Here is a 13037-nt window from a genome sequence, read left to right as displayed (position 1 = left end):
TAAAGGTAGACAAAAGCTCTCGGTGGCAGCCTTTGAGTCATTACTTTGCGTTACCATCCCCTTCACTTTAGGTGTCATGGCACAAGTACTCTACAGACAGCAACTCATTCTGCTGGGTTTACTGCAAACACTGAAAGAGGTGTCTGGCACTTGCTGGAAGGTTTAGCTTTTATGCTTCTGGTCATTCTCCCCACAAAATAAACGAGACCAGTTTCTGAGCTATTCTTAACTCTCCTTCCAAAACACTTCAAAAGAGAAAGACAAGAAAGACTTCATGATTTTCATGCAAACTCCCAGCCTGCCTGCCTGCCTGCTGCTGCCGCCAATACTTCTTGCTCTTGCTGGTGATGACATTCAGCAAGCTCCCCAGTCCCGATGCTTCTTATGTAAGGCTGTCTAGGTCAAGTGTAGGAGACACACTGCCGGCCTGTGAAAACTCATGGAACTGTTACCTTCAGATTAACACTTCAGGGGCTATGGAAGCTGGAGGAAGCTGAGCTTGCACTACATCTTTTGGGGGTAAATATGTTTGCATGCTTCAGTGGTTTATATGCTATAGTCTTGGCAGATGCCTGTCAGCCATGCTGAGAGGTGCAGGGAGAAATTACTAAGAGATTCCAGTTCTGTCAGCATGCTTGAATAAGCATAGCAAATGTTCTAGCAATCCTACCTTTAAGGCATTTAAGGAGTAAATGAATTATACATTGGGGTTTTCTTATCATGCATCATCTCTAACTGTCAAGGAATGAATGTTGATTTGGCTGTTTAAACTCTGAATACAATCCATTTGCTCAGAGGTGTTGTAGGAGAGATTATTAGATGTGACTATTCATTTGAAGAGATTTACTGCAGTTCTTGGCTGTTACCTTGCTCTTAGCTGATCACACATTTGTTTCCCTTGTAAATGAGCTAGATGCTTTCCTGTGTGTGTCTTCTGTTTGATTGTGATACCAGGAGAAAGAAGCCTGCATAACCTGGCAGTTATGTGACTTCCACAAATAAGTAGCAAGGAGAAGACTGCAGTAAGAACAGCGCCATTCAGTCCTAGCACTGAATGATGTTGGCTTCCCTGCATTGATTCAAATGGTGCTGCGTTTAGGGAACTTCGTGGCGTGGTCCCAGGTTTGACATGAACAGTTATTCACTCTCTGGGTAAAACTAGAAAACGTCCAGCGCTGATTCTGTCTTGGATTCTCACACGGCTCTGGGACAGGAATTAGTTAAAATAGCAGGCTCTTGCTGCATGCTGCAGAGAAGCCTGGAGAGGCGGCAGGCGAGATTGCAGCAGCAGCGTGACGGGGGCAGGGAATTTTAATAAGATTTAACCAGAGATGGTGGTACAGCAGATGGCACCAAATGTAGAACATAACTGGATATTTTAAAACTAAAGACAAATGCAGCACATTTGAAAGGGTTTGGCTCCCTGGGAGTCCTTGGCCAGGGAAGCTCAGTCCCTCGGACAGAATGTCAGGAGTTAATAAAATGAAGGCTGTGTAAATATCTCCATGATGTAAAGAGCTAAATGGGGAAGTTGAATATTCAGTCATTGGGTGTCTTTCAGTTGGGGGGACTGTCACAGGCAGGTAATTAGAGCACCTTCAGTAGGTAAACAGGTAGTTGTAAGTATCTGGCATTTCTTGCGTTCGTTTTATTAAATTAAAGAAATGAAAACAAATGTTTCTAAAATAAATTTTTTGGGGGTGCTTTTTATTCTATTAATCATGATTAATAGTAACACGTTGATTACTTATGATGGGAATATACTGCTTATCATTTTAGGCTATATTTAATTGATTAAATGTGTATATGTTTTCCCAAATAATTTGAAGAGACAGTTACAGCCCCTCAGGGCCTGATTTTATATTACTGATGTCAATAGGCATTTTCTCCATAGATTTAGCTTGGCATTTGAGCCTCATCAAACTAGGTTTTGCTCAGTTTAGCATATAGAATATTTCTCATAAATATAATATTAAAAATGATGCATACATACTTAATTGTACTCACAATCTTTGAGTTTATTTATCTTCAAGAAAACACTCTCAGTACTCAAATTGTCTATAAATGATTTTCATTTGATACTTTTTAATTGGCCATTGTTGAAAAGGATTCTTTTTGGGGGGACAATGAAGCTTAAAGAATTATATTAATTTCTTCATTTTCAAAGTAAGGGATTTGAGTTAAATGAGGTATAAAGTTAGTTTTGGTTCTGCCATCTATAGATTCTCTAGGGGTGAATTAGCTTTATTGATTAATCTTTGCTAACGTGTGCAATTACATTATAAAGTGAGATTATTGTTTTAGAACCTACAATATTAGGCCAACATTCATGGAGAACCTGTTCAAGGCCAGTGATTCTCAACATGTCATCTCCCGACCAGCAGCATCAGCATCACCTGGAATGCAGATTCTCCGGCCTCACATGGGACTTACTGAGTCAGAACCTCTGGGGTTGGGGTGGGGTTCCTTATTTTTGAACAAGCCCCCACATTATTGTGAAGCATACTAAGGGTTGAGAACCACTAGCTGGGCAGTACTTTGGTTAAATATCACGAAAAATAGGTTTTACTACATGCCATCAAATATACATTACATAATGAAATTCTCTATTTTCCTAGTTGACCAGATTTCCTGATGCAAGCAGTTCTGTGTTTTAAAGATCTATGCAGTTGTGTATTTAGTACATCGTGAGCCTAACTTTGTCTATAAAAAGCTTTGTTTTCCAACAGTTCCATTTTTAGCGTTTAGAAGTTACATATTGTGATGGGGAAAACACAAAAGGACCTGTCTCTTCCAGTTGCTCACTGTGTGACTTGGAATGACCCTCTCTGATGTTCAGTTTCTCATTTGTATAATGAAAAGTTGGCCTAAGTAAGGGTTTCACAACTTGGCCCCACTGACATTTGGGTCAGATATTCCTTCTTGTGAAGCCTGCCCTGCACATCACATGACGAGGAGCATCCCTGACCTCTACCTACAAGGTGACAATAGCAACACCCAGTGTGACAATCAAAACTATTTTCAGCCCTGACTGGTTTGGCTCAGCGGTTAGAGCGTCAGCCCACAAACCAAAGAGTCATGGGTTCAATTGCAGCCAAGGGCATGTACCTCAGTTGCAGTTTGTCCTGGCCCTGGTCAGGGTCGTGCAGGAGGCAACCAATCAATATGTCTCTCTCACATCGATGTTTTTTCTCTCCCTCTCTCCCTTCCTCCCTTTCACTCTACCTAAAAATCAATGGGAAAATATTCTCAGGTGAGGATTAACAAAACAAAAAAATGTTTTCAGGCATTACCACATGTCCCCTGAGGGCAAAATTGCCCTCCCCTTGCCCCCACTTCTTCCCATCCCCTCCCCACGCTGGAGAACCACTGGCCTAAGTGAATTCCACTATGTAAAGTTCTATTATATTCATAGTACAAAAAACTTATTGCTCCTTTTGGAAACAGGCAGGTTAAAAATTACAAATAAATAAATAAATATATGTCTCGCTGGTTGGTATAACACTGATGTGAGCTGGGACCTCTATGCCCCCCCAGAATAATCTAGGTTTAATTTGGTCAAATACTTAACCAATTTCATAGCCCGGCAGTCTAAAACCATCTGCAACTTTGCAGGAAATAAAATCTTACATTATCTTTGTGTCCCGGAGTCCTGCTTCCGTGTATACTACCTCATCACTCTAAAGAAGTGACCCAGATTCCAACTGTCACGAGTTTCCACCAGAGATTTATCTATACCAGTCATCTTTGGGGTTTAATAGATTTCACTAAGGATTTGAGCTCTTCCCTGTCATCCTCCCTCCTCTCTCTTCCACCCCTTTAGACCCTCCCCGCAAGATGTTCTGAGAGCTACACATTCTTCTTCTAGGACGCACAATAGTTCAGCTTTTCACAGCTGTGATAGCTAGATGTAAATACCCAAATCCACCAAAGACTTCAGAAGGTCAAAGGCCTTTGGTTTAGGGCCATCTCCCATTCAGAGAAGGTGTTTGGGCTCCTAAAGTCATAGGACTGAGATTGATACTGAGTTTAAGTTCATTTTCACACGTATATAAGTCATACTGAAAAATAGCTGCTGGCCCCTAAAATTACATATATTGCCTGCTAGTTGTAGAATTTTAAAGTATATCTGCCCGTGAACTGTTACCTCAAACAGGTCAGCAACTTAGACCTGACATTTTGTAAAGCTAATATGTATGGTAGAAATAGATAAGTCCATATGCATACACGTGCACACACGCACACACACACAGACACATGCACACATCCTTCCCAAGAGTTAGAAATTATTATTTTTGTTTTTATTTTTATTTTTTAATCCTCACCCAAGGATGTTTTTCCATCCGTCTTCAGATAGAGTGGGAGGGGGAGAGGGAAACATCAATGTGAGAGAGACACATTGATTGGTTGCCTTCCATAGGACCCCAATCAGGGCCTGGAACAAACTGCAGCTGAGGTACATGCCCTTGGCTGGAATCAAACCTGCAGCTCTTTGGTCCATGGGCCGATGCTCTAACCGTTGAACCAAATTGGTCAGGGCTAGAAACTATTTTTAATACACTTTAATAAGGGACTTAATCTAAAAGGTATGTATAAAATGTACCAGATAGATAGATACATTTCAATTTATCAGAATTATAATAGCTTATATTTGAATAATTATATATGTATTTCCAAGTAATTTTATGCACATGATTCATTCTGAGACCCACAGCAACCCTGTATGACAGGTCCCATTACTGTTATACTTTTACAGATAAGAAAAAAAATCTCAAGATTTCCAGATGCCAAATCTACTTCTCTTTTCACTATTCTACAAGGCAAAACTCGATAGTATGTAGTTTGAACACTTTGATGAGTATACTTTCTGGTTTTTGTTAAAGACCTTTTTCAAGAATCTTCCTACTCCAAAATCATTCAGATAGCATAAGGGCTGATGTGTGTTACCAAGTCTTTGCTTTAGTTGCTAAGACAAATACACTTCCCCTGACTTATCATACATTTATCTATTTCATCTGCTCAATTAATTGTTCTTTATATGTGTTGTTAAGGTACTTATGGGTTGATTTCAGCATATCACTTAATATACTACTAATACGTTATCTCTTTTTAAGTGGTGATTAATGTCACTTAATATCTCAAAATCTCCATGAGGATGGGAGAAATTCCTCTCTGAAGGATACCATTAAATCCAATGTGACCTGCACTTGAACTTTAGCACAGTTACTGCACTGACCCAGCCGTCTGCTCAGTCTGTGAATCACAGCGCAGACCCTCCCTTTTCACTGCTATGCCCCAGCGCCCGGCACGATGTTGGGCAGATACTGAGTCTCAGTGAACGTTTACTGAATGACTGTTGCATAGTTGTCATTGCTATCTAGTTCCGTTATATTTTGGAATTTACATAACGTTATTCACCCAGGTCAACTAAATAGCAACTTCCAAATGAGATGTAAAGGGAAAAATCAAATTCCAATAGAAAAAAAAATGGATTCATTTATGGCTGTAATCTATTTGAAACTCCCTATGACTCTCAATCATTCACACTACTTTCTATATTGAACTTGAGAAAAAGAAAACTTTTGGGTTTGATATAGAGACTTTCTCAGACTTACAACCTGAAAAATTATTTCCAACATCAGTACTGTTGGTTTCCCAACACCAGATCACAGCTCCTTCAACTTAACTTGATCTTAAGGTAGACAACTGAGAACCAGAAAGATTCTTTATTTCATTTTAGAATGTTAATTCGGAAGAATTTATTAATAATTGAAGCTAACTTAAACACGTATTCAATGTAGTGAAATCCAAACGAGCTTGCGGCATATGGGAATTCCATTTTTCTGAAGCTGTCACTCAGCTCAGTATTAGGGTCTTCTGTTCAGAGTGGAAGTTGCCAACCTACGTCCTATCCCTGCAGTTAGGGGTATAAGTTTGTGGTTAAACAATTCCCTTTCTTACCACTGGTTAGCTCTGTGACCACAGAGAATTGATTCGACCTCTCTAAAATCTCAGTTTCTTCAGCTGCCAAGGGGGAACCATGCTATCTCCTAATCAGAACTTAAAAAAGAGATTATGTATGTCAAATGGTTTATTACAGTGCCTTTCACAATATTAAAAGTATTAAGGCAATAATAGTTAATAATAATATTTGTATCACATACTCCCAGACTTATCAGGCAATCACAGGGAGCCCTCCTGGTATTTTCTGAGCAACTAGGACATTTATATCAATATCAGGATTTGGGGCTCAAAAGATGCTACTAGAGTCAAGGATTGAGTTTCAAAGAACTGATGAATCAAAAAGTGGTGATTAGGCAGGGCAAGGCTAACCAATAATGGGTGAAAACCTGGATTCTTTCATGCTGTCCTTCTAAATCCTCTTCAAAATGTAATATCCTAAAAATTAGTCATCCAGATGTCTAGATTAATAAAATGTTAGCCCCTGTTCTTAAAAAATTAGATTATCAGGATAAATAATTCTTTGAGAGACTGGAAAAGCCTAGGAAATGTGACATTTTTTTCTTCAGAGTATAAAATAACAATTTTGGGGAGAACAAGTAAGTATCACTAGAAAAGAAATTTAAAAGTACACTGATTTTTTTTGGAGAAAAAAAAAATTTGGACCAAAAGACAAAACCAAACAAATTTCTACCAAGCTAATGTGGATTATTTGACAACAGAGCCTGAATTAAATAATTCTTTAGATTTTTTTTTCTAATTCTAATATTTTGTGTAAATAATTTTAACTCTGGAATATGATCATCCAAATAACAACCAAATCCAAGATGATCAGATTTCATAGACCCATTTTTTGTCCATTGATAATTAATGATAAATAAGTGTCTCTTAATATTTATATTTTATCATTATCCTAAAGTGCACCATTAGTTACCTATGTCTCACAATCTACACTTTATTTGATAAATATGCTTGTTGTGAAAAATTATTGCTTCTTCTTAAATAAAATTATTGTTCTCTGATAAAGTGGCATTATACTTAAAATTATTATTATTTTTTTATCCTCACTAGAGGACATTTTTTGCATTTATCTTCAAATAGAGCAGGAGGGAGAAAGGGGGGAAGAGAGAGAGAGAGAAACATCAATGTGAGAGAGACACATTGAATAGCTGCCACCCACACAACCCCAACCGGAGCTGGGGACAAACTGCAACCGAGGTACACGCCCTTAGTGGGAACCAAAACTGGGACATTCTGGTCTGCGGGTCAATGCTCTAACCACTAAGCAACAGGTCCGGGCACATTATACTTATTTTTATATCCAAAAAGTGAATGAGTGAAATAGGATATCTAGAAGTTATCACTGTTCTCTTAGGATTATCTCATTTGGGGGAAACAAGAAAAATAAAACAGGTGTCAATCTTCCATATGAAATTTCCTAAAAAATTCTGTTACCATCTAATTTTGGGGAAGGGAAAATGGCAGTAATAGTAAGGGGGTTTTGGATTTAATTGTACAGTTTCTAGCAAAAGCATTATGGAAAAATTTGTATTAGCACAGTCGGGACAGCAGAAAGAAATGTTTTGGTCTTCAGATTTACTAAACATTGTCCCCTTGACATTTAGCCAACTTTCCCACATGCACACCCCCTCTATCTAAAAAGGGTTTGGGGAACAAATAAGCCAGTTATCAGGACACTGCTAATATTAGTGAGTGCCCTGACAAGAATAGATGACTCCCTCAAACTAGTGGAAAGAAAAAACAAAATATTTGGTTTTAGCTTCTCCACACCATATTCTCTTGGTTTCCCCGTGAACACAGTCCCATCTTTCCTTCTGTAACAGGTGTGCCAGGCCCTGTGTGACCTGGCCAACTGCCCACCTATCCAAACTCGAACCTCTTCCATAGACCCAACCTCACATGTGTCTGTAAATAGTACTCCTCTTCCTAGAACATACTTTCTCTCTCCCCTCCACATGTCTTTGTACTTCTCCTGGCAAACTCCTATGGGAAACTCCTAGGTAAAGTCAAAATTTGGCCTAGATTTCACTCCCCAGTTAACAACAACAAAAAAAGTTGAATAATTCTTACTGATAGCTGTCAACCCCTGGATGGCTGTCAACACCAACAGGAATCCCCAGTTTGGGGTGTGGGAAAGAAGGAAACTTTATTCAGTACAAAGTAGATCAATTGTGATACTGCAAAGCTGTGAGGCAGTCCTGGGGCCAGTCTCCTCTCTGGCTGGACAGCTCTGCTCCGCTCCTTGCTGGGCTGCTGTGCCCTGTGCTGGTCCACTCTCTTCTGCACCAGTCTGCTCTGGCCTGCACTGGTCTGTTCCGCTCTGCTCCAGGGAGACATCCTCAGTGTTTTAGTTCAGCAAGGGAAGCACAGTCTAGTCTTTGGTAGAAAGGAAAGTACACTCTCTGAGCCAATGGGAAGCTGGCTTATATAGACATAAGTTCCCACTCCTGGTCCCTGATTGGTTCATCCTCATGTAAATGAGAGCTTCAAATCCTTGCAATTTGATTGGTCTAAAAGGCACCAGAATGGATTGCTCAGAATGGAGTCACTCTGATTGGTTGGTGAAGATGCTGCTGGGGATAGAGCTACACAGCTCCAATTGAATGGGATAAGCCTCAGTCCTGTTGGCTGAAATAGGGTTCCAGGAACTCCTTTATAAAGGCTGGCCAACTGGCAGTAACACCGTGCGGGGAGGCAGTCCAGCGCAGAGGCACCGAGTTCAGTGCAGGTTCTGTCCCTGAAGTACAGTTCTCGTGAGGGGCCCCTGTGTAGAAATGGATGCTAGGCTCTGTTTTTTAAAACTTGAACCCAGTTAGCCACCAGGAGCCCTTCTAAGTATCTTCCTTCTCAGGGTCCACATGCCAAAGGTGTGGAAAACAGGTATCTTTTTTTTTTTTTAATCCTCACCCGAGGACATTTTTCCATTTTTTGTTCAGGTACAGTGGGAGGGAGAGAGGAACAGAGAGAGAGAGAGAGAGAAACATCGATGTGAAAGGGACACATCGAGTGGCTGCCACCCGCACAACCAACCAGGGCCGGGGACACACTGCAACCGAGGTACGCAACCGAGGTACGTGCCCTTAGCGGGAACCAAACCCAGGTCTCTCAGGACCGCAGGCCGACGCTCTAACCGCTGAGCCAAACCGGCCAGGGCGAAAACAGGTATCTTAAAGCTGTTACTAGAGTAGAAAATGGTGCCAAAACTTTGGAGGGAAGTCTAATATATCTACCAAAGTTAAAAGCCACTTACCCTTACACTCAGCAGAGCCATTTCCTAATAATGAAGCCTGAAAAAAAAAAAAACTTGTACAAGTGGGAAAAGGGTTTGTAAGTGATGTCCTACACTAGCATTGTTTGAAATAGCAAACAAACATAAAAGCAAAAACAAACAAACAAAAACCCCTAGAAATAAGTGTTAATCATTGGAGGATTGATTAAATAAATTTTGGCATATATATCTAGATCTATTCAGTGTGTGTGTGTGTGTGTGTGTGTGTGTATACACACACACACACACTGTATATACATATATACTGAAATACTCTAAGTAAAAACAAGGTAAGAGATTCAAGATAAATTATGTACATCAAACAAGGTGTACATAAATATATATAATACACTGTTAATTCTGAAGAAAATATATAAAACATATATTTCAGATGCTTGGATAGACACAAGAAATTTCAGAAAAGTTTCAGAAGAATTGTTAACAGTGACTGCCTTTGCAGAACGGGTCTGGGGGAAGAGAAACTGGAAAGTTAAGGTCCACAAAGGAAACTTGACATTCGAATGTCACTTGAAAGTGGGTTAGGGGTTTTCTCTGTGGAAGAAGGCGAGTACCTGCCTCCAAAGGTGGGTGGGAGTGTTGGGTATTGGTGAGGACAGTGGCTGATTTGCATGTTCTGGGAGCTGAGGGATATGGGTAGTCTTAAGGATCTGAGGCGGGCTGTGAAAGTCATGGCCATCAGGACTACTTTTCAAACTGTAATGTGCACAGGTATCACTTTGTGATCTTGTGAAAATGCAATTCTGCTTTAGCAGGGATGAGTGGAGCCCAAGACACTGCATTTTCACGAGCTCCCAAGAGATGTCCATGTAGGGAGTCCACTGCCATACTTTGGGAAGCAAGGTGTTTTGTCTTCACAAAAATTAAGCTGAGCCAGAAAGCACTTTACTTTTTGTTTTTAGAAAACGAGCTGAGAAAAGTCAGCTCCTTGTGTATGATGTTTGCAACACGAAGCTTTGCCAAAGCAGTCTTACTGGGAAATATTCATGGTTAGCAACTCTGCCTTCAGCGCCTCTCCCTGGGTAACAAGCGTGGCTTCTGGAAACGAGAGCATCGCCAGACCGAGGCAAGCTCCCCCCGACTCCTCATGCATTTAGTTTATTTAGTGACTTAGTGAGTGTATTTCCAAACATAGCTACATTCTTTCACATTCTAGGAAAGACTGAAGAATCCAAAACATGTGAAAAGGAAGGACTGCCATCTGTCACCCTCCCACTCGTACCTCCCGAACATGTTTGGCAGAAATCGGGCTGTAAATCCGCTGCACACCCGCAGGCTGCCTTGGGCTGGCCACATGTGGAAATGTCTTCCCTCCGGGGCATCCCATGTGAGTGTGGTGGATGGGGTCCAGCCCACTGTGGGGTGGCTCTGTCGTCTCCCACTTGTTTGCCTTTAAACTTGGATCCCAGAGACTTACCACGAGGATTTTTATAAAGTGACATTGCAGAGACTTATATAAAACAAGACGGTATGAACTTGTGGTAAGATTAGGTATTCTGGAGGCAGATTGATGGTTTCAAACCCACACTTAATCATTTCCTTGCTGTATGACTTTGGCCAAATTACTAAATTATTCTTTCTTTTTTTTATATACAGTGGAAGGGAGGGAGAGGGAGAGAAAGAGAGAGAGACATCGATGTGAGACAGCAACATCGACTGATTGCCTCCCACATGACCCCGACCAGGGTCAGGGATCGAACCAGTGGTGACTCTTCAGTCCATAGGCCAACGCTCTTACTGCTGAGCTAAACTGCCCAGGGAAAGTTACTAGACTATTCTGAGTCTCAATTTGCTTATCTATAAAATTGTGATAATGATATCAGAATCTATTTCATAAAATTTCTGTGAGGTTTCAGCAAATATCAATTATTATTTCTCTTAAATAGTTATCAGAAATGATTTGAAAACAGGGATGTTGGAATATCAATATACTTCTAAGTACCTACTGTATACTATGCTAAGAGTTAAGGTATTAAACAGAATTTTTCTGCAAAATACTTTAAATTCATGTGCTTGCTATTTAACGCAAAAAGAAAGGAGTGTTTCTAGGGATAAGACAGAACACGGTTCTGTTCCCCACTTCCCACCAGCCCTTCACATTCGGTAGAACTTGCAAGTTATCCTCCCTGTGCTTACAAAGGAATGCAAGTGAAGAAGGACAGCATGATGAAGGGACTGTGCACAGAGCAGGTCTAAGGGAGCCCAAACAACTTGATGAGGTACCAAGAGATACACAAAATCGGGGAAGACTAAATATGCACATGGAGGAAGACAGTTGCAGAGCCCAGCACGAGCTGCAGCCATGGAAGAGGCCACCCCGGCAGAAGCTGCAGAAGCTTGTCCAGGGAGGGAGTGGCCACCCCGGCAGAAGCTGCAGAAGGCTTGTCCAGGGAGGGAGTAGTGGGAGTGAATGTCAGGTAGAAGTAGAACCAGGGGCTGGAAAGACCTTAGCCCCCAAAGGCCACTTTCCATGTTTAGATATAATCTGGGAGGTCTTGTCTTCTTGCTTCTTCTAAAATTGTGCCAGAGGCAGGCATTAGTTGAAAGTGGGAGGATCTCTCCCTCCATACCCCACCTTCCAGACTAAAGAAGTGGCTACATTCTTCTATGGGGAACCTCCTCCTGGGTCTGCCAAAGCTCTGCTCCTCCTGCAGTCTAGTCGCTGCTCCCTCCTCTGGCCTGTTAAAACCAAGGGGTAGCATTGGCTCTTTTCATTGCTGATTCCTGGAGGCTTCATCAACTATCTTAAACTACTTAGAAAATAGTTTCTCCATTAAATTATTTTTATTTCACTCTTTTTTTATTGTAGCAGCTATTTCTTGCCAGTATCCTGACTGAATCCAAGGTGCAATTTTAAAGCATTTGATGTTTCATGGAAGGGTAGCTCTGTTGTGACGTCCTAAAGAGGAGACAGGGCAGATGAAAAATGCATAAAGTTACTGCTATCTCAAGGAACAGAGGGAAGAGGAACACGGAGGCAGATAAGGGGAGTTAGGACATTAACAAATGTATACACACACACACACACACACACACACACACATATAAACTTAAAAACAACTACCACATGAAGAAGAGCAAATAATTTTTGCAGTTCATCATTGCTGAAGTCATGGAACGTTCTCCTTTCTGTATTTGCTTAGTTGCAGAAAGAATAAGGGGAGCAGAAATACAGATGGTCACATCGCATATGTGTTCATTAAAGAGGTAAGACACCAAAGGAACCCTTTCCTGTTCTCCAGCCTGCTCTTCCCCACAGAGAGCAGGAATACGGGTTCCTTTAATGTAATGATAACAACCAGAATGTCAAGACTTTCAAAGAGACTGAGTGGAGCATGGAAACCAGTACATTGGTTTGCTTATGTATCAAGAGCCATGGAAAATATTAAGACAAAGTGGTTGTCATGTCAACATCCCCAAATGAGTAGAGAAATCCATTTGTCTTTCATCCCACTACAGAAGACCAGGTTTAGGAGACGGCCCACAGGCACGGGAGTATGGCTGCCTAGCATCTCTCTCTTACCCCTGGGCCCCCTGTGACCCCGTTGCGGGTAAGACATTCCAGCGCTCTGCTATCTGATATGAATAAGGACGATCCTCAGTTCATGGGCCGCAGAATTTTCAAGCCATTATAGGAGGACTGGGCTAAATGTAATTACCGTCTGGCTGTCCTTGAAGATTTCTCCCCACTTGTTCACCCATCTTTTCCAAGGAGTTTGAAGCCTTGAAACGGACCCTGAATGACCTCTGTTCATTATATGGCCCACAG

The 13037-nt window shown here is 41.1% G+C and overlaps 1 protein-coding gene across 1 annotated transcript in view; it reads left to right on the top strand.

Annotated features, from left to right (window-relative positions):
- Positions 1-291: 291 nt before the first annotated feature.
- The window catches only part of LOC118625237 (sodium channel protein type 1 subunit alpha), a 126427-nt gene continuing 113681 nt past the window's right edge, over positions 292-13037 (top strand). The window contains exon 1 of the mRNA XM_036254019.1: positions 292-519. The gene's annotated coding sequence lies outside the window, so the exon portion shown is untranslated. The remainder of the gene's footprint in view (positions 520-13037) is intronic.

The sequence above is a fragment of the Molossus molossus genome, unplaced genomic scaffold (assembly GCF_014108415.1).
Source record: "Molossus molossus isolate mMolMol1 unplaced genomic scaffold, mMolMol1.p scaffold_m16_p_11, whole genome shotgun sequence".
Taxonomy (NCBI): domain Eukaryota; kingdom Metazoa; phylum Chordata; class Mammalia; order Chiroptera; family Molossidae; genus Molossus; species Molossus molossus.
The sequence above is the reverse complement of the archived record's forward strand: the minus strand, read 5'-3'. Positions and strand labels throughout refer to the sequence as shown.